This window comes from Schistocerca americana, chromosome 7, assembly GCF_021461395.2.
Source record: "Schistocerca americana isolate TAMUIC-IGC-003095 chromosome 7, iqSchAmer2.1, whole genome shotgun sequence".
In the NCBI taxonomy this organism is placed as follows: Eukaryota; Metazoa; Arthropoda; class Insecta; order Orthoptera; family Acrididae; genus Schistocerca; species Schistocerca americana.
The window spans coordinates 481,983,747-482,011,700 of NC_060125.1; the positions used below are offsets into that span (position 1 = coordinate 481,983,747).

The following is a 27,954-nucleotide window of genomic DNA, read 5'->3' on the forward strand; positions in this document are numbered from 1 at the left end:
AAATATTTTCATCCTGTCCCTTCTTCTTGTCTCTGTGTTCCATATATTTCTTTCCTCACATATTCTCGGGAAAACCTCCTCATTGCTTATCTTATCATTCCACCTAACGTTCATAATAGTTCTGTAGCATCGCATCTCAAATGCTTCGAGTCTCTTCTGTTGTAGTTTCCCACTGTCCATTTTTCCCTATCATACAAAGGCTGTGCTCCAAACGTACATCCTAAAAAATTTCTTCCTCAAATTAAGGCCTATCTTTAACACTACCAAATTTCTCTTAGCCAGTAATTCTCTTTAAATTAGTGCTAGTTTGTCTTTTATGCCCTCTTTGCTCTGTCCGTCATGGGTTATCTTGCTACTAGATAGCTGCTGCACGATTGCGAATCCTGATGTTAATTTTCTTGCTGTTCTCACTTCTGCTACTTCTCGTTAATTTCGTCTTTCTTCGATTTACCATCAGTCCATATTCCGTGGTTACTAAACTGTTCATTCCATTCCGCATATTCTATAATTCTTCTTCACTTTCACTGAGGATACCAATGTCATCAGCGAATCACATCATTCATATCCTCTCACCTTAAATTTTAATCCCACTCTAGGCCCTTGCTTTTATTTCCTTAATTGCTTCTTCAACATATAGATTGAACAGCAGGGGAGAAAGACTATATCCCTATCTTATACATTCTTTAATCCATGCACTTCGTTCTTTGTTTTTCACCCTCGTTGTTCCCTCTTGGTTCTGGTACATACGTACATTACCCGTCTTTCCGTATAACTTAGCCCATTTTTCGCAGGGTTTCAAACATCTTATAACATTTTACAGTATCAAACGCTTTTTCCACGCTGGTAAGTCCTATGAATGTCTTGATTTTTTTTTCAGTCTTGCTTCCTTTATCAAGCGCGACGTACGAACTGTCTCTCTTGTAGCTTTATCTTTCCTAAAGCCACACTCATCGTCAACACATCCCTAATTTTCTTTTCCATTCTTCTGCGTATAATTCTTGTCAGCAACTTGGAAGGATGATCTGTTAAGCCGATTGTGTGATAGTTCTCGCACTTGTCAACTCTTGCAGTCTTCGTAATTGTGTGGATGATATTTTCCCGAAGGCCGGCTGATATGTCGCCAGACTCATACATTCCACACACAAACGTAAACAGATGTTTTGTTGGCACTTTCTCTAATGATTTTAGGAATTCCGATGGAGTATTCTCTAATGAAAGACGCTACCACTAAAGCATGGTGCATTCTATCGGGAACAGATTTAGGGAACTTGCTGCTATCTGGAGCTTAGAGGTACGCATACTGTTTGTGGACGAGCAGACGAGCACTGCTCTGTTGAGAAATTACATCACTATTCTGTCACATGAGGGTTAACTAATGAGGATACAACATGTCCGTGACCTACCGTTGTGCCGTCCGAGTCTCCTCAATCACCAGCAGCCTTGACGTGAAGTAAAGCTGGTGCTTCACCGCACCACGACGCCGGGTTAACAGCGATATGCCCCTCCAAAACATTGGATGACTGAGACATCTTCACAAATAATATGCATACTCGTCAATGGTAGTCATCTGGGGTACTGCAGAACCACAGTGCGACGTCATTCATGAGCGATCCATGTTTCCCGGTTCGGCACTACTACAAATGCAGTCGTTCGTGTTGTCGTGTTAACGGCAACCGCATGGGACAGTGATTTCCTAGTCTGGCTTCTGTTAGTCTACGAGCAATGGTGCGGAACGACAGAGTATGTTCGGGGAGACCATTGCTTGTTTTCGGACGCCAGACACAAATGTGAAAGGGTTCCGATGTACTTCATACACCATACGGACATTCTCCCCAGCGGTGGTCAGATGCGACGACTGGAACGGACTGAGCGAGATGCCGCAGTGGCTAGCACACTGGACTCGCATTGGGAAGGACGACGGTTCAATCCCGCGTCCGGCTTTCCTGATTTAGGTTTCCCATGATTTCCCTAAATAGCTCCAGGCAAGTGCCAGGCCGATTTCCTTCCCCGTAGTTCCCTATTCCGATGAGACCGATGACCTCGTTGTCTGGTCTCCTCCCCCAAACAACCCTCGACTGGAACCTTAATGACGAGTATTTCTGCCCCCACGTTCTCGTGCCCCGCAACATCTGGCCTCTGTCACGTCCGAATACCTCGGAAATTTGGATGTTGAATGATTCGACCTGAGGACCAAATGGAGACCCACAATCAAGTCCCACACAAACTATCTCATCTGCTGATGACACGTTCTCACACGAGTATCACTGAGTATATCAAGGGCATCTTTTCCTAGACTTCTTAGCTTTTTCTTTCTAGTTGGTATTTTACCTTCGAGTGGTACATCTGAAAGTCTGTGTCTGAGGTTGAATGTCTACGTAGCACAAAACAGTACATTTCACTTAGGTCTGGTGACTTACAGTCCTAAGTTACTGAATCCATTATAAAAGTAAATCTGGCCACCCATCCGCGCTGTGATTTTCCAGGTGATGTAAGATGCGTTTTTATCGTAGGGATCATCAGTTTATAGCATTCCAACGACAAAAAAAAAAAAAAAAATGGTCTCCGTCGGGTATTGCGATCTACGACGCCAGGGGCGTCCGCAGTCTAGGCTGATATCAGAATGCTGCGTATTGTCGCCCCCGTCCCATTCTTTACGGACTAGGTCTATTCCTAGCACTAGTTACGCTCCGCGTTTGTTTCTCAGTACTTTTCTGCTTGGGAAGATGTCATTCTGACACCTCAGACATTACCTACCTGATAAAGATGACGTGATTTGTCACGAAAGTGTATTCCACTATACATTTTGGCATTTGTCTCGGTGTCATTAACGTTTCAAATAGACGTTAATACAAAACTCTTATTTCCCATATTCATTTCCCTCAGAATCATTCCTCATACTATTATTGTCTTTTGTTCTTTTGTGATGAATTAATTTTAATGTGACATCGTTACATTTATTGTGTACTCCCTTTACGCCAGGCCAATACTCGCCGTCGTTTCAGCTATGTGTCTCCCTCTCTCATCTAGTTTATCTATGCAGCAACTGATATGCACTCCCTTTGTGATCCAAGGGCTGGAAAACCTCATCGTCTGCTGCAGTAGTCGCAACTCTCTGTGTTACTGCCGGTGACGAGATAGGAGTTTACAGGCTTGAGGTCTCATGTGTGATTTGCTCGCCATTGGAGCGTGTTCCCTGCCATCGACCTGACACGTCCTCCTCCATGTCGCCACCCCTTCTTTTCAAATGCATCGCCTGGACTGATCGCCGTATCGCCACCTGTCCTCGCCTACACAGTCTGCTTTTCACAGAGTTCTTGTCATCGCCGTCGCCTCGGCCGTCTTTCCAGTCACCGTCTGTCATCTTCGTTGCCAGATATTTATTCCTGTCTTCCCATATGATTCTGCTGTCACCACTCCAATACCGACTGCAGAGAGAAACAGCCACAAAATCGTCAATCAACTTCTAGCAACTCACATGTCGTCACAAACAACAAATCATCCCTAGCTGTTCTTCCAACACTACTAGTTAGCCTTCTGCTAACCTCTGTAGATTTTCACCATTCACAAATCATTTAATTCATTGGTTTTTCCACTGTCAGTGTCATTAAATGCGTGTCACGGCCATTATCACCGTCAAACTTTACAGTTCTTTAAAATAATGATAGAAAAAATGAAAACTGAAGCGTTTACTGCAGTACGTGGCGCCATAATAAAAGCTTTTACGGATTTTTAGAGAAATTTTCGCTGATAATTAAAACTCCATGTTAATCTTATTTGATTTAAACGTTAATGATTTCAAAGCAACGGCAAGATACCATGCCATCAGAGACGTCTAAACAAAAAATTAGCAAAATCATATAAAACTGATGAGGTAGTTTGTAAGAAGTAAACTTTGCTGTAATCTTCCGGATTCACGGGTTTCAGCGAATGATTTAAATTTTAATTTTAAAATGTTAGTTGCTATTGCTGTAGCTTCAGTTATTTACTGAAATTTCACATTACTAGCAACTACATTAAGTACTGCCTCAACCAAAACTTAGTTTTACTATCTGCAAAGTTATTGTTCCTAACATTAACACAGGATAACTGGACACAAATCCTGGTCCACGTAGTAACAACTTTGTATAATTCCGATTGTTGTTGTTGTGGTCCTGAGACTGGTTTGATGCAGCTCTCCATGCTACTCTATCCTGTGCAAGCTTCTTCATCTCCCAGTACTTACTGCAACCTACATCCCTCTGCATCTGCTTAGTGTATTCATCTCTAGGTCTCCCTCTACGATTTTTACCCTCCACGCTGTCCTCCAATGCTAAATTTGTGATCCCTTGATGCCTCAGAACATGTCCTACCAACCGATCCCTTCTTCTGGTCAAGTTGTGCCACAAACATCTCTTCTCCCCAATCCTATTCAATACTTCCTCATTAGTTATGTGATCTACCCATCTAATCTTCAGCATTCTTCTGTAGCACCACATTTCGAAAGCTTCTATTCTCTTCTTGTCCAAACTATTTACTGTCCATGTTTCACTTCCATACATGGCTACACTCCATACAAATACTTTCAGAAATGACTTCCTGACACTTAAATCTATACTCGATGGTAACAAATTTCTCTTCTTCAGAAACGCTTTCCTTGCCATTGCCAGTCTACATTTTATATCCTCTCTACTTCGACCATCATGAGTTATTTTGCTCCCCAAATAGCAAAACTCCTTTACTACTTTAAGTGTCTCATTTCCTAATCTAATACCCTCAACATCACCCGACTTAATTCGACTACATTGCATTATCCTCGTTTTGCTTTTGTTGATGTTCATCTTATATCCTCCCTTCAAGACACCATGCATTCCGTTCAACTGCTCTTCCAAGTCCTTTGCTGTCTCTGACAGAATTACAATGTCATCGGCGAACCTCAAAGTTTTTATTTGTTCCCCATGGATTTTAATACCTACTCCGAATTTTCTTTTGTTTCCTTTACTGCTTGCTCAATATACAGATTGAATAACATCGGGCAGAGGCTACAACCCTGTCTTACTCCCTTCCCAACCACTGCTTCCCTTTCATGTCCCTCGACTCTTATAACTGCCATCTGGTTTCTGTACAAATTGTAAATAGCCTTTCGTTCCCTGTATTTTACCCCTGCCACCTTTAGAATTTGAAAGAGAGTATTCCAGTCAACATTGTCAAAAGCTTTCTCTAAGTCTACAAATGATAGAAACGTAGGTTTGCCTTTCCTTAATCTTTCTTCTAAGATAAGTCGTAAGGTCAGTATTGCCTCACGTGTTCCAGTATTTCTACGGAATCCAAACTGATCTTCCTCGAGGTCGGCTTCTACTAGTTTTTCCATTGGTCTGTAAAGAATTCGTGTTAGTATTTTGCAGCTGTGGCTTATTAAACTAATTGTTCGGTAATTTTCACATCTGTCAACACCTGGTTTCTTTGGGATTGAAATTTTATATTTTTCTTGAAGTCTGAGGGTATTTCGCCTGTTTCATACATCTTGCTCACCAGATGGTAGAGTTTTGTCAGGACGGGCTCTCCCAAGGCCATCAGTAGTTCCAATGGAATGTTGTCTACTCCGGGGGCCTTGTTTCGACTCAGGTCTTTCAGTGCTCTGTCAAACTCTTCACGCAGTATCGTATCTCCCATTTCATCTTCACCTACATCCTCTTTCATTTCCATAATATTGTCCTCAAGTACATCGCCGTTGTATTCCGATTATGAAGTTTAAATTACAGTTCATACATAGGTTATATTGTTGAAATCACTTTTGCGGAAAATGTTGAAAACAAAACATTTTCTTAAAACCCTCTTAATACTATAGAGAGTCTATATGTGAACATAAAAATGGTTCTATGTTCATGTTCGAAAATGTCAGATGAAATTTTAATAAGTCAAGATGTGCAACAGGGATGCAGTTTGTCACCCACTTTATTTAATTTATGTATTAACGCCTTAGTTATGAAGTGGAACGCCTTAGTTATGAAGTGGAAAAATGAAATACACTTGAGAACTGAAATAGGATCCAGTGTACTAGTAATTATTCTGTTACATGCTGATGAGCAGATAATTATAATGATATGAACATTTTCTGTTACTCGATATAAAATATATTTCTCGTGTTTAGTTTGTGACGTATATACAAGATAGAAACTAATAATGTATATCGCAAAATTTATAAAAATCACAATCTTGAAACGGAATAAAATTAAATACTACACTGATTACGGTGTGTTGCAGTGTTAGATACTGTGTTATAGCATTTCATGTCCCGTTGGTTACTTCTCTCCTTCTGGGCGTAGGTGTTCAGTTGGTGAGTACACACCGCTCGGACATTATTATTTTGCATGTTTGAATAATTTACGTACATCATGCCAACGGCCTTGCCGCAGTGGTAACACCGATTCCCGTCAGATCACCGAAACTAAGCGCTGTCGGGCTGGGCTAGCACTTGGATGGGTGACCACCCGGTCTGTCGACCGCTGTTGGCAAGAGGGGTGCACTCAACCCCATGTGAGGCAAATTGAGGAGCTACTTGACTGAGAAGTAGCGGCTCCGGTCTCGTAAACTAGCGTACGGCCGGGAGAGTTGTGTGCTGACCACATGCCCCTGCATACCCGCATCCAGTGACGCCGGAAGTTTTAGGATGACACGGCGGCCGGTCAGTACCGTTGGGCCTTCCAAGGCCTGTTCGGACGGAGTCTAGAGTCTTACATCATACCGGCCTATATTATACCGGCCCTAAATATGAATGAGCCACCTCTCTACGAACATGGGGAACTGCTTGCAAAATACCTACACTGCTAACAGCATTCGTTAGAGACAAAACTGTCACTGACGCTTTCCAGTGGTGCTATCAGTCCCTAATTATTCCCTTGACAGGTAGCAGGAAGTAAACACTCAACGACGTGCGTGTTCAAGGTGTGTTGCTTACATCGAAGTCATCTTCTGCGTGGGAAAGGGGGTGGTCTGAGTTCTTGATTCGATACTAAAACTAATCTTTGCCCGCTTAGAAACGTTCTTAACTTTATCGTGTTGAAAATCACTCTGTCAATTTACTAGGGTATGGAGTATGCTGCTGCAGCACACATTACTAGGCCGGTGACAATGAGTCGCAACAGGTCCGGAAAATTCAATAAACAGATGTCTAACGTCCCCGGGAAGCGACAGCGAACGTTTCGCCACCGGTAAAAGTTGGTCTCTTGACACGATCTATCAACAGTAATCGAATGCAACACAGTTACATGTATCAAAAGACGTATATACGGAGAGGCATTTAAAATTGTTTTTGGAAATATCTGGAAAACTGCAAATCGGTTTTTAGAAAACGTTGTAATCAAAGTCGGACCGTTGTGGCCGAGCGGCTCTAGGCGCTTCAGTCCGGAACCACGCTGCTGCTACGGTCGCAGGTTCGAATCTTGCCTCGGGCATGGATGTGTGTGATGTCCTTAGGTTGGTTAGGTCTAAGCAGTCTTGGAGACTGATGACCTCAGATGTTAAGTCCCATAGTGCTTAGAGCCATTTGAACCATTTGTAATCAAATCTCGAAGAAGTACATCCAGTGACACCAAATTCGAAACCCTCTCCCCCGATCTGAGAGGGCAGGAATTGTTCAACTTTGAAGTCTTAAGTGGAAACCTTTATTTTTGTTTCTCTGAATCGGATTCTCCATGGACAAAAATCTTCTGTATTTAACACCATTTTCGTTGCGGGACAGATAGTGGCGTATCGGCCAAAATGAAAATGGGCTAAAACTGTTGAAGACCGATAATGTTTCAAGAAATGCTCATAGGATTAGGATCCCAGGAGGTTAGAAAAGCAATTGCCGGAATTCTAAAGTCTCTAGTGTAAAACCAGTTCTTTTCAGAGAATAAATACATTTTTTGTCGGGAAAACCAATGAGGTTCAGGAACTCCATCCTTACGGTTTATCGCTGCATCAGGAACTACACGGAGATGGCTTTCAAAACCACTTCAACTTTTCCGCTTGGATACAACGAAAAGCAGCTCATGACGATTTTATTTCTTTGATAGTTTCGTCCGATGTATCAGTTTTTACAAATTTTGGTCAACTGCATGGGCATAATATGCTTTATTGATCAGTGGAGAATCCCCATTGGTTAAGGCAAGTCAAACGTCGTCTGTAAAAGAAATAAGCCCAATGATGTGGACAAAGTAGTAAATTACATTCTGAAAGATCGAAGTTTTATGCAATAAAAACCGGTTTCTCATTTAAGATTTTACAATACCTGCATTTTTAATGTCCTGGATTCTAATCGGATGTCTGTTCCTTGAGATATTATCATTTACCATCGGTTTTAACTTATTTTGATTTTTGGCGATTTGGATGCCACATATCAAACAACAAATACAATATCAAATACAATATCAAACACGAAAGTTACATATTTTTCACGGAGAATTCGAATCGGCAATAAAGAAAATGGGGGTTCCTATTTTTCGAAGTTGAGTACCCCTTCCGAGAGATGTGCCAGGGGCGCGAGTTTGAAGTCACTGGATGTAAACCTTCAAGACAAACCACTTTTGTTACAACCTTCTTTAAATCTGATTTCAGGTTTTCCAAATATTTCAGAAAACGGTTTTAAACGCCTCGTCTTTTACATTGTTATATTCCTCTACTTAAAATCGTTTGATTCGTGGCATTCACTTTATCGTGGCAAGAAAGCGTCTTTTTTGCGCTGTACTCAACATACGATCATTCATCCAATTGAACTATATTCTTCCTACAGTCATAATCGCCGTAAGCGTTGTAATACGGCTTCTCGTTGCTAAGGCCGCCAGGTTGCAGGTCTTATTTCAGATGACGTCACTCGCGTGTCAGCGCTGAGGAAACGATGATAAGGACAGGACTACACCGAGTCAACGGACAGGAAGAATCTCCAACCCGGCCGGGAATCTCACCCGGGCGCGCTGCGTAGTAAACCAGCACGTAACTTCTCAGCTAAGTAGATAACTTGCTCTGCTGACAGTATGAACTTCAATATGTAATATATCATACATCTAGCGTGCCGGTGGCAAAGTTTGAGTATTACAGCACAAAATCTGCACCACTATACGTTATACAATATGGAGAAACCTGATCCACAATGTTTACTTTCTCTGCTATTACTTAAAGTGCGATACGTTCATAAATACCTTCCAGTTATCAGAGAATCAGTCGTATTTACTAACGGCTGGGTGGGGCATCGTGACAGAAAACAGATGTGACAGGAGGATGCCTGCAAATATTACTCTTGTCTTGCTAACTGCAACATATCTTTTAGGAAGACTAGCAACGTAAGACTATGTACGGCAAAGGAAATGATCGAAACCATTGAGAAAAAAAATCCATGTCCCTCAGCATACCACGTACAACACTGAGACTTCAACTGGGAAACATCCTGGTCCAGTCTTTCAGTCAAAGCTTTATGTGCAAGGTTACGATCAGCGATTTATATGTTTATATAAGTGATTTAAACTTGCCGGCTACGTGACGCCACGGAATGGTGGTGGTGTTGGTAAGTGTTTAACGTCCCGTCGACAACGAGGTCATTAGAGACGGAGCGCAAGCTCGGATTAGGGAAGGATTGGGAAGGAAATCGGCCGTGCCCTTTCAAAGGAACCATCCCGGCATTTGCCTGAAGCGATTTAGGGAAATCACGGAAAACCTAAATCAGGATGGCCGGAGACGGGATTGAACCGTCGTCCTCCCGAATGCGAGTCCAGTGTGCTAACCACTGCGCCACCTCGCTCAGTTGACGCCACGGAATAAAACTGACTAGTCATCCGTACTTTCATACAATGAAGAGAAGTTTGCAACAAAATTGTGGGTTTAAGGAAATGAATAAAGTTTGAATCGGCGGCATTGTTATCTACCGAGCGTTAACGAAACAAACACTACGAAAACAATATGGATGGACGTCAAAACGTTTCCAGCGTCCAAAACCAGACCACTTATATGATTTATATATTCTTTCATAAACGACATTTTCAGCGAGAGAGGAGAATCTGTAAAGGAATTTAAACAATACATCATTTACGAAAAACAAGAAATCCTCAACAATAAGTGGAAAAGAGAAAAGATTTTACTGTTAATACATTACATTTACAAGTATTTGAAGTCAATTTAAGAGTTTTGTAGTATCTGCTACCCAATAAATTCAGTTAAATAAGGGACACGGGCACGATTCCCACACTTGCTCAAACTTTAGCTGGGGTAGAGAGATAGGGTTCGGGATCCACTCAGCTCTTGTGAGACCAAATGAGGAGCTGTTTGGATAAAGAAGCAACGGCATCTACACGACTAATCTACTTGCAATAATGGGTGGGTGCATTGTCGAAATGCTGATCACATGGACCACGATCATAGATCGTTCTTGCACTGCCTTGTAGTTATCAGTCAGCCTACCGTCAGATGACTAAGACTTAATCTATGTTAGTATATGTCTTGGATTAGTATATCTCTTCCTTTAATTGCATGAAAATGCGAGTATTTGCAATGCATTAAAATTGCATATACATATGCAAAGTTATAAGTAAGGCGTCCGTTGTTTCGGACTTGTCAGAAGTGCCAGATGTTACACATAATATATGCGCTTGACGGCGAATAATGATGCCATCAGTGCAAATGAACTCTATATCTCAGTACGTGCGGGAATCAGGTGAACTGTGACAAATGAGTATAATGGACAGTGAACGATGCATATGACGTGTGCGGCAAGTAATGATTTGGGCTCCGACGGGAAGAGTGCTCAGAAAACCGAGGTGATTAAGGGGTCTGTTCAAGTAAAGCGAGAAATCCGGGTTCAAATCCCGGGCCGGTACAAATTTTCCCTTTTCCTCACGGGATTTGTATCAGTGCGCATTTGCGGCTGATGTCTGAGTTCCTCTTACATTAAATATGTGAAACATAGACGAGAAAACAAAATTCCCCCTTCTTGTTTCTAAAGGCTGTACAATATTTCAATTTAACAAAAAAAGCATTTCGCATTTCGGTATTAAATTTTTATTTATTTTCATGCAATAAATATGAAAAAGGTAAAGAGACGCTGCTTACGTTAAAAACTGTGCTTCAGTATTTGTTAATTAACATACTAAGTTAGTAATAAAGGAGTTAAATTCCTCTGAATATTTTGCTTTTAGGTGACTTAAGATATTTTCAAATTTTTTAAGTGGTTGCGTTCAAGATTTCTGTCTGGGCGATGATCTTCAAAGCCTGTAACGCAGTCGGCAATGTCCCTTTGTCCAAACTCACCTGAAATGTAGGTGCAAGATAACCACCCTGCCGAATGATGGTGCACTGCTGCCATTCACTTCAACCAGCTCAATACATATTGTTGCGACGTTGTTACTGCAGGGAACATGTTAATGCACAAAATTCAAATTTATCATTGAAGAATAGTATTTCATCTAGGCTTCTCCAGCGGTGTGACATTGGGATTTCAGTGTGGATCAAGACTGCAGACGTACCTGAAAACAAGGAAATAACAATTTGCTTAGTTTCATTTTTTCTACTTAACAATGAAAACATAATGAATATCTCTCGTAGTCTTAAGTATAAACAGCCCAAATAACAAAACCTAAGCCTTATGGCTACGCCCACCGCCAGATCAAATACCGCACGTTGTCGTTAAGGGTGCGTGACGTGGTATGAAATGTATTTAGCTAAGCTGAGACGAGTGGGAAATTATTCCAGCGACGAAATGGGTATTCTCTGACACAAGCGGATTTATCGAAAAACTGAATTATGAAAACCTCACATTGTGTCTAGTAGATATATATCCACAATAAATGTGTTATTTTTATAGTTTCTTACTGCAGTCTATTGTCGCGTTTGTCTTGTAATGATTACTGGTTTCGTTCGAATTTTGAACACCTTCAGATGATCAGTTAGTGCATGAAACTGAGTCGATTCTCTGCGACTACATTGGATTGTGTAGTGAAAAAAATCGTGACGGCAAATGCGACAACAGACTGTATCAAACATTTTAGAAGAACAGACTGTTGTGGCCCAGCGTCTGGAAACGACTATCGCCGAGACAGTGAAACCTGGCTGGCTGTTAGAGCGCAGATATCTCGAGAACCTACGGAAAGTGGATCAAGGAAAACGAAACTACAAATAGACGCCCAGAGATCAGAGAACGTAGGGGTCGAAGGTTAGCCCGCTCTGTAAAGTAGGATAGACGCCGATATGTAGCGTATCTGCCGACGGTGTACAATTCTCGTACGGGCTCCAGTGTTTCGAAACAAACAATTCAGCGTACATTTTTGAACAAGGGGATTCGCTGTAGATGAACCTAGTGTTCCCATTGCTGACTTAATGCTCACTTAAAACTGCAGTGCTCTCAGTATCATAGAGACTGGACCATGGATCAACGGGAACGTATAGCCTGTTTGGATGAGTCACTTACCTTAACCCAGGTCAGTTGTCACGTCCATTCAGGCGAACGGCTACTCGGAACATGCACAGCGTCAGCACGTATGCCCTTGGGGCATACTCAGCTCCGCTTCCATGGGAGATTTGGCAATAACAGAAGGCACGATGACACCTATGGACTCCGTGTACATTTTGCGGATCACCTTCATCCCTTCATGCCTGATGTCGTCCAGACGTCTATGGCATATTCCAGCTGGATAACTAGCTGTGTCAAAAGGCTAGAACTGTTCCACAGTGCTTTGAGGGACATGACAATGAACTCACGTGGATACAGTTTATGTCTTGGTTACAAATACAACTGACCTGAACCATATGGGACGCTACCGGGCACCAGCTCCACATCGACGGACCACGGTCTCGTAATTTACAGGAACCTCGTGCCCTGTGCGTTGGCGTCTTGTACCAATATCCTACTATATAGCCCTCCAGTGATGGATCAGCAAGCTATGAAGCAAATGGTGTTAGGGTTTTATCTCATCAGCGTATAGTGAGCTACAAGCACAGTGCGGAAAAAGAACGTAATATTATTACAAATTAAGTATAGTTTGGGTAGTATCGAACAAAAAGAACAGAAACGTTACGTACTAAATGAAAGGCAATCTGCATTTTGCCATAAGAGTTTCGTTCTTTTATTTACTAACCGCCTCCATGAGTACTGAAGCAAGTAATGAATGACGGAAACCGAAAGAAATGACGATAAAACACTATGATAGGGTTGTAGGGAAAGTGCTACGATTTGCTAAAGTTTCGTGTCAACTGAGCAGGACTTTCGACAGGATTTCATCGATAAGAGGTGACAAACAACGCATCATCTCACGTAAACATTTTACCTGCAATTTCTTGCAAGACAAAAACCGGTGCAACATCTCACGCAGTTTACGCAGCACTCGATCTGTGAAGCGCGTGACTCTTCAGTCCATGTTTGAAGCGTCCGCTTGCGGTGGTTACTGCTAAGCGTGACCCCTGCTGACCAGAGGCACAGGTGTAGGCTGGTGGCTTATGTACTTAATAGCAGCCAGTTATTATTCAGTGGACACTCACCAGATACTGTAGTCCATCATGGGACCTTCCACTCATCCTTTACTCAATAAGTAAATTATACATGTATTTGACACTTCGTTGCGGATCTTACGATGGTATATGAAATATAATCTTTGGCTCGAAACGTAACTACTCAGGAGCCGAACGCGATCCGATGCAGAACAGTTCTTTCTCCCAATTAAAGTTCATTTGCAGAGATTACTATTATAAAATAGATGTAAGTAGGCCGGATTATATTGATTATGTGCGGTGCACTTTGTTAGCTTACCTTACAGTCTCCTAATCACGTGATAAAGGTTGACAGCTTTGTTAATTTTATTCTGGCATCCTGGGAGCAAATTTAATTTTAGGAATAACGTGTCTCTTTCCCTCGTCGCCTTTGGCTGTGCCACCATACGTCAAAAGCCAGCCGCTTAAAAGGTTGCGCTTAGCCGTTCCTTGGCTGACCGTTCTCTTTCCACTCTTATGCGAGAAGCGAACTTTTACTAAGTCTTTCTTGCGTGAACACCACTTAGCTCGCGACGCTAAGCTCCTCCTGCTTTACTGGAATCTCTCACCTGACGCTGAGATAAAATCTGTGTTCAACTGCTCGTGCTGGAATTTTGAAAACGCGCTTAAAGCAGGGGTTCACTCTGGTAAATCCTCTCACAGGTCGAACTCTGAAGCAGAAAGCTACAACCTTGTCCACTGCTTTTACTTTCAACTTGAGGTAACTTCCCCTTACTTGAAATATTTCCAGGAGCAGTACCGACATCTCAAAGTCTGTCTACTAATTTGCTGCCCTATGCTCCGTCTTCCCAACGTGAAAAGCGGCGATAGCTGAGAATGACTACTTGATTCAACACGTTATTACCCATGGGAGGTGAACGTGGCGGTAGCGCTTTTCACGGAAACGGTATATTCTTTATACTCAACCCGATCCACCCCCTCCCCTTTCACGTCGCTCATTGCTCGTTATTGTCTGGGTGTCTAGGAAAAGTCGTACTTCAAAATGAAGAGTTCCCTGAGAAAACTTATTTTTAGATGTACTATCGGTTCCGATCATCTGGTCACGATCAAGGATCTAAAAATTTTCTACAGTATGCTCTAAGTCTACATCTTTACCAAAGCGCCAAACAAAATACAAGCCATATCTCGTCACTGCCATCAATAATGATGATCATTACACAGTCAGTAGTAATAATAATTTTCTTTTATTGGCCTTATCTCTTGTCCTCTTGGGATCAGCCTGTTACTAAGGATTTGACAGTGTTACCAGACATGCCCTCCTGGGAGCAGGTCGGGGCGTCAGGTAGGGCATTCGGTCACCCACTGTCACTGAAATTGTTTCCACACATACAACACCCATAACCCAGTAGAATCACGAGACTAGACAAGGAAGAAGGAGAAGATTCGTTCGATAGTATAGGAGGTAATTGCAATAATTTAGCTTCGATTATTTGATTCTGTACTTCTTGATCAACTCTTCCACCTGCTGTCATTATGAAGCCCAAATATTTACTTGGCACTATTTTTCATAACGGCAGTCCGAAGTACGGATTACCATCACGTCCAGCACATACACATGATGGAAGACTGTCGATGGGAACAGGAGGAAATTACAGGACATAAAGCCAAGAGGTACTCAAGGATTCGCCAGTTAGTTCCCATTACACGCAATCTGATACAAATTCTGTCCTAGGCACCTCACCTCTATAATATCCAGGATCAAGTTTAACCACAGATGTTTCCTTAACTATCTTCACAGGCTGAATATCATACAGACACCTTTCTCCTCTTGTGGAGAAAATGAGAACGTACATCAACTTTTAGCCTGGTTCCTCAGCCTGCATGGATGTAGTACAAAGTAGTACAATCCCTCTACAAGAGCTTGTGAAGCCTTGTCATTAGTTGTCATCGTGCATGATGGCTTTGATAGCACAATATCATAGAGCTTACCATAATTTGTACGATTTCACATTTGCCGCAGGTATCCGCATCTAAAACGAATGCAGGGTTAAGCTAAACGATGGAATCGGTTTAACTGATTTGCATTTCATGAAGTATAAGTTGTACGTGAATAGCCTACAATCCAATGAAAGGGGGATATTTCGAAGGTATAGTTTTTTCAGCTAATGAAAGATCAATGCACGGCAAACATCTAAACGGTAGCTAAATTCGTACCACACGAAAGTAGCATGTCGCGTGTTACGCCACCGCAGCAGTGACACGGCTCGGCAGGCAGTTCCAGAGTTGTTGGTAGAGTCGGAATATAAACAGCTTTCTTAACGTAGTCTCACAAGAAAAGTCACAGATCGTGAGCTTAATAGATCTTGATGGGTAGAGGCGTAGAGTCAGATCTTGATTTCCTATGCGACCCACCTTTCACCGAGGAAGGGACTGATTTAGAAATCCTCGGACATGGCGGCGGTTCACTGCCGAATCGATGAGATTTCCACTGCATTGTAAGTGCCGACTCACTCCACAACACAGAAAACGTACTGCATCGTATCCATCTAACTCACAGCTGCCTTTGGCGGCCGTTTACGTAACTATCACAGAGCTAGCCACCGTTTATGCCGTTGTTGGTTAACAAAACAAAACTTACAGCCTTCCTCTTTCCTTCGGTCTTTAGACTGTTAATGTCCCATTTGTATGTCGCGACACGAAAATTAATTAAATTGAATCATAATTTAGAGTAGCGCTGTATGTCACTGACAGCGGTCTGCACAAAACTATTCTGTAACGTTTTATTTTAAGGTGATGTCACGTCTCTGTGACTGCATTCAAACAGACTATTTTTCCATAAATAAGTATATAATTTATGTTCGAATGAGCTGGCTGTATGGTGTAAGCTACGAACCAATAAATTCAGTTAAAAAAAGTTACTTATTGAATATCAAGCCGTATTCTTCGATGATACAGCTTTATGCAGCGATTTTAGAAATAACATTCTCAATGTGAGCTGATACTACAAGTTGCTGTCACAATTCGTTTCTCCTTCCAGTGTACATTTCAGAAGGTTACACCTCCACCATAAAACGAGTTTGTAGCTGTATTGCATATATGATTTTTGATTATTCTGTGGACATCTATGATAATTGAAGGAAACAAAAAAATATTTTTCCACAAGGCTCAATGTCATGTTGAGCTTTTTGTTTAATAGATAAACGTAATATCAAAATAAATACGACGAAATCGTACATAAGCGGTGTGTTCAGTTGTTTGGAAAGAATTTTATCTGTTGCCTACATCCATGTTAACCCTCCAAAATAGTCCCCTTTAAGTGCTCATTCCATTCTTCGACACACATCCTGAAAATGATCTTTGGGATTGCTTTCCTTCCCCAGTAAGAAATTTTTAATCTATACTATGCATATAAAACCCTTCAAGATTTTACACTCCTGGATATTGAAATAAGAACACCGTGAATTCATTGTCCCAGGAAGGGGAAACTTTATTGACACATTCCTGGGGTCAGATACATCACATGATCACACTGACAGAACCACAGGCACATAGACACAGGCAACAGAGCATGCACAATGTCGGCACTAGTACAGTGTATATCCACCTTTCGCAGCAATGCAGGCTGCTATTCTTCCATGGAGACGATCGTAGAGATGCTGAATGTAGTCCTGTGGAACGGCTTGCCATGCCATTTCCACCTGGCGCCTCAGTTGGACCAGCGTTCGTCCTGGACGTGCAGACCGCGTGAGGCGACGCTTCATCCAGTCCCAAACATGCTCAATGGGGGACAGATCCGGAGATCTTGCTGGCCAGGGTAGTTGACTTACACCTTGTAGAGCACGTTGGGTGGCACGGGATACATGCGGACGTGCATTGTCCTGTTGGAACAGCAAGTTCCCTTGCCGGTCTAGGAATGGTAGAACGATGGGTTCGATGACGGTTTGGATGTACCGTGCACTATTCAGTGTCCCCTCGACGATCACCAGTGGTGTACGGCCAGTGTAGGAGATCGCTCCCCACACCATGATGCCGGGTGTTGGCCCTGTGTGCCTCGGTCGTATGCAGTCCTGATTGTGGCGCTCACCTGCACGGCGCCAAACACGCATACGACCATCATTGGCACCAAGGCAAAAGCGACTCTCATCGCTGAAGACGACACGTCTCCATTCGTCCCTCCATTCACGCCTGTCGCGACACCACTGGAGGCGGGCTGCACGATGTTGGGGCGTGAGCGGAAGACGGCCTAACGGTGTGCGGGACCGTAGCCCAGCTTCATGGAGACGGTTGCGAATGGTCCTCGCTGATACCCCAGGAGCAACAGTGTCCCTAATTTGCTGGGAAGTGGCGGTGCGGTCCCCTACGGCACTGCGTAGGATCCTACGGTCTTGGCATGCATCCGTGCGTCGCTGCGGTCCGGTCCCAGGTCGACGGGCACGTGCAACTTCCGCCGACCACTGGCGACAACATCGATGTACTGTGGAGACCTCACGCCGCACGTGTTGAGCAATTCGGTGGTACGTCCACCCGGCCTCCCGCATGCCCACTATACGCCCTCGCTCAAAGTCCGTCAACTGCACATACGGTTCACATCCACGCTGTCGCGGCATGCTACCAGTGTTAAAGACTGCGATGGAGCTCCGTATGCCACGGCAAACTGGCTGACACTGACGGCGGCGGTGCACAAATGCTGCGCAGCTAGCGCCATTCGACGGCCAACACCGCGGTTCCTGGTGTGTCCGCTGTGCCGTGCGTGTGATCATTGCTTGTACAGCCCTCTCGCAGTGTCCGGAGCAAGTATGGTAGGTCTGACACACCGGTGTCAATGTGTTCTTTTTTTCTATTTCCAGGAGTGTATTTATTTTTGGGAAAAAAGTCACATTCGGCGTTTTCTGGCGAATATAGACGCTAGAGCGTCATTACAGTATGAATTTTGTCCAAAAATACACGGGCAAGCCGCTAAATGAGAGCAGGTGGACTGTCTTGGTGCAAAAACCATCTATTATTTTGTCACTAACTCGTGAGGTTTTTTTTCGGATTGCTTTACGCTAACAGCGTTGAATTTATAATAAGGATCGTTTGACCATTTGACAAACACTCGTGGTGCACTATGTCGTTAAAATAGGAGAACGCCGTGAGCGTATCTTTAACGTTAGCCCGCTCTTGTTTAACTTTTTCCGGTGTTGCCACTAGTACGAATGAGCTTTAGTTTCGACGTCATGTCCGTAAATATATGCTTCATCACTGCTCATTACACTTCTCATTAGCTCGGTATCGTTATTCAAGCGACTCCTAAGGAACTCGCATACACCGTTGTCATTCTTCTAAATTCAACAATTCTGGAACTAATTTTTCTGTTACACTTTGTAATGTCAACGCCATATATTTTGTGTCGACAGTGTATGCGACAGTGCTCGAGAATTAAAAAGTGATGAATATTTTACAGAAATGTCTTTTAAGTCTAAATGTGAGATCTGAGTTAAATGTGATTCATTAGTATATTGTGAAGTGTCCAACAACAATTGTTTTATTATTTTTATAACTAGTTTCCTACAAAGAATAATCATATAAAAAAGATAATACCACTAAAATAATGTATTGGCATTGTATTGTCTCTGATTTTTTTCGTTGTTCTAGTGCCCTCTATGATGTATGACGCTGATAAGATTGAAGATAAGCTGAGGTCTTTACGTAAATGAAATAATTTTTATGGCTGGTGCGTAAGATTAATTTTTCCCAGAAAAATTCGTCACTGACTTAAAATAAAAGTATGTACGACACCAGTGTTGTTATGGGTAGAGGTTATGTTGCGATGTATTAATTATTTGGTGCATACATAATAATGTCACGTACACAATTATTGAAACAGAATTTCAATATTTATTTGTAGCGATAAGGTATGACAAAATAATTCAGTATAGTTGGGCTCAGCAGCACATAAATAAGAATTATTAAAGATTATTTATTCCTTTCAAATAATACTGTTATTCTTGCTGCTACGTTTTCATATGTTTTACAATAACAGGTACACACCATCACAGCAACATTAAACAGAACCCAAAACACCCGTTACAGCATTTTGTACCGATAACACGCGAAACATTTCGTGGCATGAGCCAACTGAACTGAAGATCAGCAGCGACTTCTCTGATTGTGGTACGGCGATCGTTCACAACCACTTTTTCCAGGATTTCATCGACTAATAATGGGATTGGACATCCAGGGCGCTTGTCATCTTCAGCGTCTTCAAGTTCATCGGAAGTCTCCTTGTCAATATATCACACGTATGAGAAGCAATATTTAAGATTTCCAAACTTTCGCTGCAGTTTACTCTACCCTTGCAGCAAAGTTTAATACAAATCTTATAAGCCATTTAACACAAAAATAGCGAACCGCCACGATTTCGCTGGGTTAGCATCAAGCTTCTACGGCGGAACGACTTGCTTAATATGTAGTACCATGCACAAATCTTTCTTCCTCGTGAATCACTCTGTTAGTGAAATCCGTGTAATAGTACCTACAGTAATTCCTAAAATTGGTCTCCAGGCACAAATATAGACAGAAATACGCGGCACGAGTAATCTCTCACTCTGGTGAACCTCTGCTTCTCTCTGGATTTGAGGCGGCTGTTACATTACTGCTTTTCTCCTCCAGATATGCTCTTCTAGACTGCATATCTGCGACGAAATGCCACTCGGAGGCCAGTTAAATATGAAACAGGTAAAATACGTGTAGTATTCACTCATCATTATCATTCCAACGATCCATCTTTGTGAATGAGTCTGTTAGTGATAATCGTATCAAAATACGCACTGTAGTTCCTGACATTTGCCAAACATACAGGCTGAAACGGTGTTTAATTTACTATATGTGCAGAGGAAGATAAACAATCATTGATACCATCTCATCAAATTCCCGACCCCTTCACCCATTGCGAACAGTCCATGTATCCTAACCTACCCGCAACCTAGATTCCAAAAGCCCTGCTGTTTCCCCTCTTATCACCAATCCCGGTGTGCTGCCACGGCATTATCAACACATACCTCCCTCCCTCAATCAACACCAACTCCATATCCTATTACACGCAACTTAAAGCAGCTACCTCCCCCTCAGTGAGATCCGCCCTGATATTTATCCGTCCATAACTCTTCCACCCTCTTTCTCATCCCACCCTACATCAGTGCTCCCCTCTCCGTTTACCTTTCCATCTCTTTCCTATTGATAACATTCCACTCCCCACACACCAAATTGCTTCCCATTGTACACTCCAATACTATCATATATTAATACCTATTTTGTCCCTATATTTTTATACCCACACCTCCCAATCTGTTCTTTTCTCCCCAAATCATCTTATCCTACAGCAGGTGTTTCAGATTTAAAGTTAAAGTATAATGTTGCTTCTTAGAAGAATTTCACCTTTCTTGCGGTGTGGTTTCTAATTACATATATTTATCTTTTTATCTTTTAATCCGTTATTTTAAATAACTATAGTCCTAATTATTTGATTCAATGCCAACAACGTTAAACTATTTTATAATTTTTAATACCATATGTAGACTTCTCACCCACTTTATCATCTTTGTAATACAGGCTGATTCAGCTGCCTCTACCGACGGATTTTATGCAGTCAACAATGCATTTAAGCAGTATGTTATGTGCAAGAATTTCATTTTATCTCGCTCATTGCACGCAAGCTATTAGTCCTATAGAAAAAAAAAATGAAGGAGACCTTTTTGTAGGAAATTTAATGTACCTAAATTTGGCACTCGGATACATTTTTACTATAAGCCATAGTTTTTGAATTACTCAAGAAAAACTTACAAAACTGATCTTCAAACGCGTTTTTCTTGAATAACTCGAAATTCGTTGCCTCCGCGGAAACTTATATTTAAATTCACTAAATTTAATACAAAAACGACGTTCAAAAAAGGTTCAAATGGCTCCAAGCACTATGGGACTTAACATCTGAGGTCATCTGTCCGTTAGACCTACAACTACTTAAACCGAACTAATTTAAGGGCATTACACACATCCATGCCCGAGTCAGGATTCGAACCTACGACCGTAATAGCTGCGTGGTTCCCGACTGAAGTGCCTAAGACCACTCAGCCACAACCAAAAACGTCGTGTTTATTTTTTTCTTCTGCAGCTCATACCAAGAGAGAGAACATGAAATATCTTGGTTCTGAAGTTGTTGTGGGTTGCATAAAACTCAGTGGATCGGCATCTGAACGACCCTGCATATTTTAAAGCTCTTGGGCGAAGAGTGTATTTTTTAACGCTGAGAATCAGCCCTCGTCCTCCGTCTATATGGCAACAGACTATCCAATATGGCTAACACTCTGCAGATAATTTTGATGCTTGTTAAGCAACACAACTACGAAACAAGTGCGCGAATCCTACTAAAACATCACGCGAAATTACAAAATTATCGCTACTTTTTCATTACACATCGTACACACGTACATGCCTTATTAAATGCTGTTCATCCACCTGACGACAGAAGTTTGACTGTCCGATCACGCTTTGAAAATAAAAATGAATTGCTACTGGTTACAATAAGCAATTTCTTCATTTCAAGTTTCATAACAGTCACGGTAAAGTCCGACCTAAAATGTGGCTTTTTGAAGCAACGTTTTAAATTTGTCTCTCTTTCTTCAGTTCGCACCGCGACAACTCATAAGAGAACGTGTGAGCTATTCAGCATTTCGGCCCCTTTCATCAACAACACGCCAGCACCCACTGTCCTCTCACACAGAAGTGACGCGAATTATGAGACGCGTGCGCCGCTGTGAGGTATCTCGCGAACCTCGGGCCTGACGCATTGTGGGCGCCGGCGCCGGCGCCTGCGCTGGCGGGCCGCAAAGTGAACGCGATAAGGTTTTGGCGCTGTGCGTTCGAGGCGCGGCTATTGTTTTCGGCGCGTCTCATCTCCGGCGGAAGAGCAGACTGCGGGCGGCGCTGCGCCTCGGCTCGGTGTCCGCGGCGGCAGAGCCGGCCTCGTCGGCTGCTATTGATCGCGGTCGCCGGCGGCAGGTACCGCGTGCCGTGGGCCGTGGACTGTGGGCCGTGGGGCGCCGAGAGCCGGGCCGCGCCGGCCACTCCGGGCCAGCGCCGAGTCCTGGGCAGTCCGCCGACGCGAACACGTCTTCCCCCCGCATCTCTGTACTTGGAACGTGCCCTACATCCGACAGAGGTCGCCAGTGCACGCTTGTGCCGTGGAAGGAGGTGCGATGAAAAATATCTGCCCACCTACATAGTGGACACAAGCTGAGTGTCCGGCGTTAACTGGCTATGTATTTATTCCATCTCCAAAATAGTTCAAATGGCTCTGAGCACTATGGGACTTAACATCTACGGTCATCAGTCCCCTAGAACTTATAACTACTTCAACCTAACTAGCCTAAGGACGTCACACAACACCCAGCCATCACGAGCACAGAAAATCCCTGACCCCGCCGGGAATCGAACCCGGGAACCCGGGAGCGGGAAGCGAGAACGCTACCGCACGACCACGAGCTGCGGGCTATTCCATCTCCCCCTGCCCCAAATGTTCATCTCCTGCTACCACCCACCTACCTCCACCCCCTCCTCCCCCCCCCCCCCCCCCCCACACACACAACCTCAGTCAATCTCCTCCTGCCCATCTCACTGCCCATCTGCTGCTCCTCTGTTACTCTGTTCATTCTTCTTTCTCTTTCTCTCTCTCTCTCTCTCTCTCTCTCTCTCTCTGTTCGTCTGCTCCTCCTCTTCTCTCTCTCCATCACCTCTAGATCTACATTCATACTCCGCAATCCACCATACGGTGCGTGGCGGAGGGTACCTCGTACCACAACTAGCATCTTCTCTCCCTGTTACATTCCCAAACAGAACGAGGGAAAAATTACTGCCCATATGCCTTTGTATGAGCCCTAATATCTCTTATCTTAGTTTTGTGGTCTTTCCGCGAAACACATGTTGGCGGCAATAAAATTGTACTGCAGTCAGCCTCAAATGCTGCTTCTCTAAATTTCCTCAGTAGCGATTCACGGAAAGAACGCCTCCTTTCCTCCAGAGACCCCCACCCGAGTTCCTGAAGCATTTCCGTAACACTCGCTTGATGATAAAACCTACCAGTAACAAATCTAGCAGCCCGCCTCTGAATTGCTTCTATGCCCTCTCTCAATCCGACCTGATACGGTTCCCAAACGCTCGAGCAGTACTCAAGAATAGGTCGTATTAGTGTTTTATAAGCGGTCTCCCTTACAGATGAACCACATCTTTCCATAATTCTACCAATGAACCGAAGACGACTATCCGCCTTTCCCATAACTGCCATTACATGCTTGTCACACTTCATATCGCTCTGTAATATTACGCCCAAGCGCTACACTACTAATGGAGTATTCAAACATTACAGGATTCTTTTTCCTATTCATCTGCATTAATTTACAATTATCTATATTTAAAGTTAGCTGCCATTCTTTACACTAATCACAAATCCTGTCCAAGTCATCTTGTATCCTCCTACGGTCACTCAACGACGACACCTGCACGTACACCACAGCATCATCAGCAAACAACCGCACATTGCTATCCACCCTATCCAAAAGATCATTTATGTAGATAGAAAACAACAGCGGACCTACCACACTTCCCTGGGGCACTCCAGATGATACCCTCACCTCCGATGAACACTCACAATCGAGGACAACGTACTGGGCTCTAATCCATGACCATCCTACACCCCCAACTCTTCACCTTCTTTGAGTCATTCTCCTCCTATCCACTTCCTCTATCTCCTCCCTTCACTCCTTCTTTACATTGCCTTATCCTGCCTGTCTCTGTCCATCCATTTCTTCCCCCCCCCCTCCCCACTCTCTATCTGCTCCACCCCACTCTCTCCGTTCATCTTACCCTCCACCCTTTCTTTGTCAACTTCCTTCGCCTCTCTCTCTCTTTTCAACTCCTCCTCTCCTCCACCTCCCTCTCTCTCTGTCTCCTCTATCAAACCTTCTCTCACCATCACCAAGCTATCACCCTGATCACAATGGCAGGCTGGAGCTTCTTACCCCATCAGTATTTTTTCCAGGTCGTAAGTAACAATACCAAGTTAAGTGGAAAACAGACCAGTAGTTTACGTGGAGAAGTGAAACGTATATACATTTGTTATAATATGTATGTGGCGAAAATCGGAATACAAGAGAAGCGAAGCATTTGAAATGTAGTGCAACAGAAAAATGTCGAAAATTACATTGACTGATAAGGTAAGAAATGAGGACGTTCTCCGCAGAACGGACGAGGAGAGGGATATATGGAAAACACTGACGAGCAAAACGGACAGGAATGATAGAGCATTTGTTACAACAGCAGGGAATAAACATTCTGGCTATAAATGGAGATGTAGAGGGTAAAAATTTTGGTGAAAGACAGAAAACGGAATACACCCAGTAAATAAGTGAAGATATATCCAGAATGAGATTTTCACCCTGCAGCGGAGTGTGCGCTGATATGAAACTTATTGGCCGATTAAAACTGTGTGCCGGACCGAAACTCGAACTCGGGATCTTTGCCTTTCGCTGTTAAGTACTCTACCATCTTTTTCTTTTTTGCATTGTGTTCGTTGTTGATTGTTGTGTTTTGTCGTTGCGGACGTCACATGACATCCGGTCAAGTTCGTTTGTTGATCCTTCCGCTCAGTTTTTTATTACAGAGAACTCGTTTTGTTCGTTTTCGTTCGTTCTACTTGTTCGGGGCGGACGTCCCATGACACTTCTTCAAGTTCATTGTTGATCGACTAACTCAGTTTTTTTATTACAGAGGGCATCTAACCCTCTGACCGAACACGCTGATCTACCGTGCCGGTTAGTCTCATTTTGTTCGTTTCATCTGCACGGGGCGGATGTCGCAAGACACCAGTTTGAGTTCGTTGTTGGTCCATTAACTCAGTTTTTTTATTACAGAGGGCAGCCTAAATCTCTGACCGAACACGCTGAGCTACCGTGACTGCTCCCATCTGAGCTACCAAGCACGACTCACGTCCCGTCCTCACAGCTTTACATCTGCCAGTATCTTGTCTACTACCTTCCTAACTTTACAGAAGCGCTTCTGCGAACCTAGCAGAACTAGCACTCCTGAAAGAAAGGATATTGCGGAGACATGCCTTAGCCACAGCCTGAGGGATGTTTCCAGAATGAGATTTTCACTCTGCAGCGGAGTGTGCGCTGATATGAAACTTTCTGGAAGATTAAAACTGTGTACCGGACCGAGACTCGAACTCGGGACAGAAGAGCTTCTGTAAAGTTTAGGAGGTAGGAGTCGAGGTACTGGCAGAAGTAAAGCTATGAGGACGCGACGTGAGTCGTTATTTGTAGCTCAGGTGGTAGAGCACTTGCCCGCGAAAGACAAAGGTCCCGAGATCGAGTCTCGGCCAGGCACACAGTTTTAATCTGCCAGGAAGTTTCAAGTGAGGATATAGGTAGCAAGTGCTGCTTTGAGATGAAAACGTTTGCACTAGGGAAGAATACGTGATGGGCCGTATGAAACCAGTCAAAAGACTTGTGACTACATTCAGTGACTTGTGTGAATGTCTGTGGAGGGATGGCACCACATTCTTGCTCAAGATCGGAAACCAGAGAAGTTTATGATGTTGGACGTTGTGCTCTGGAGCGCAGCTGACGGTCTAGTTCAACCCAAAGGTTTTCTGTTTTACTAACGTTATTGTGCACAAACAATCGTCTCAGATATGCAGCTTTATGGCAGCTGGCACTGTCAAACTGATACAGTAATCGTGTCCGAACTGTTCCTCGACTGTACGCAGTGGCCAATACTGTAAAAATCCTAAACTCAATAGGGGACCACATACAAAATACGACAAAAACACCCGTACCATGACACCATCCCATTCCATTCTTCACTGTTGGACTACACTTGATATGTAAAGTTCTCCAGGCACTCGCCAAAGTCAGACCATTCCATTCGATTGTCACAGACGACGGCGTGGTTCATCATTCTAATCACTCGATTCAAGTCAGTCACTGTCTTGTCGCGTCGCCACTTTACAACACCTCAAGTGTCGCTCAGCACTGACGATAAAAATGTACAGCTTATGACGTGCTTCTCGAAAAATGTATGTCATTCTTTTTAACTCCCTACCTGCAGTCATTGTGCTAATTAAACGGCTGGTAACACTTTGAAACTCACGAGTGGTTACTCTCCCTGATCTGGCAGCTACTCTCCGCAATTCTCAACGGTCCCTGTCCGCCAGTACATGAGGTTTGCCTGGTCTCTGCTTATCTGAAGCTTTTCTTCCGCATTTCCACTTCACAGTCAGATCACCAGAGGTCGACGTGGGCAGCTTTCGAGGTGTTGAAATGTCCCTGATTGATTTGTTACTCAGGTGACACACAGTCACTATTTCACATCTGAATTCACTAAGGTCTGAGAACTCCTTGCAGAGCACATTGCAGATACTGCTTCTGTACGGAGAACACCCCCCCCCCCCCCTCCTCCACAACCCCTTCCTTTTATAGTGGCGGGCCTGCTTCTCGCGGCGTGCAGTGAGATGTCCGAACAACGTAGGTGTTTCTGGATACTTTTGATAAGCTGGTTATATATTCAAACAGAAAATTAATTAATCTTTTCCTAACTACAGAGATTCATTTTCAAAGATGATGGGCCAGTAAGAAATTTATATGAAATAGCTGCAGGAATTTCGTTCCTCATTTTTTATTCATGTTCATTTCCCTCTCCGTCTTCTCATTCCCCCTCTTGGCCTGGCATTGGAGCGAAGGCGATAGAACCTAGTGTGTGTACAAAATATCAAGAACACCGTCACAGATTATTTTACAGGCTACTGGTTTCGGCTATTTACTATGCCCTCTGTACTAGTAGTGGCCGTATTTTTTAATGACGTATGTGTGTCAAAATAACCCGACCCACTCCAGCTAATGCGTGCGCCACATAAGCACACGATAAAACCTCGAATACAAAATCATTTTGTATTTGATGTATTGTCGTGTGCTAAAGTCGCGCGTGCGTAAGCTGGTATGGAACTGATTGTTTTCACACATGACATAACAATGTTTCACAATGCAAATTTCAAGCATTATCTATTACATAGCGCCTGGTATTATATCGCCGAAACCAGTAACCTGTAAAGTAAATTGGAGACAAGCTTACAGCTGAAGGGGTTCTTGATGCTTTTTACATGCATATCGGCTGTTGTCCCATCATTCATCAAAACAAGTACAGATGCACCTAAGACTCTTGTGTGTGTCCTTTTTTAAAACTTTAACGCGCAGACCCTACTTGGTGCATACCATATGATCATGATATGTTGCCAATACTCTGGGTTACATTCCAGATCTGTCCATAGTACCCCCCCCCCCCCCTGACGGCATCTGACACAGTACAATGTTGTCAATAGGGACTGAACTATCACTCTGAAACAAACGCAGCTACATAGACATGCATACAAAGTAGCATGAGATGCGAATAAGAGAAACTTGAAAAGCTATGTTGCCAACATGCCGAGCAATTTTGAGGCCG

At 43.3% G+C, this 27,954-nt stretch overlaps 1 protein-coding gene across 1 annotated transcript in view; it reads left to right on the top strand.

Moving 5' to 3' along the window:
• The window catches only part of LOC124622298 (zwei Ig domain protein zig-8-like), a 909,359-nt gene that overhangs the window by 89,970 nt on the left and 791,435 nt on the right, over nt 1-27,954 (top strand). The gene's annotated exons all lie outside the window — the stretch shown is intronic.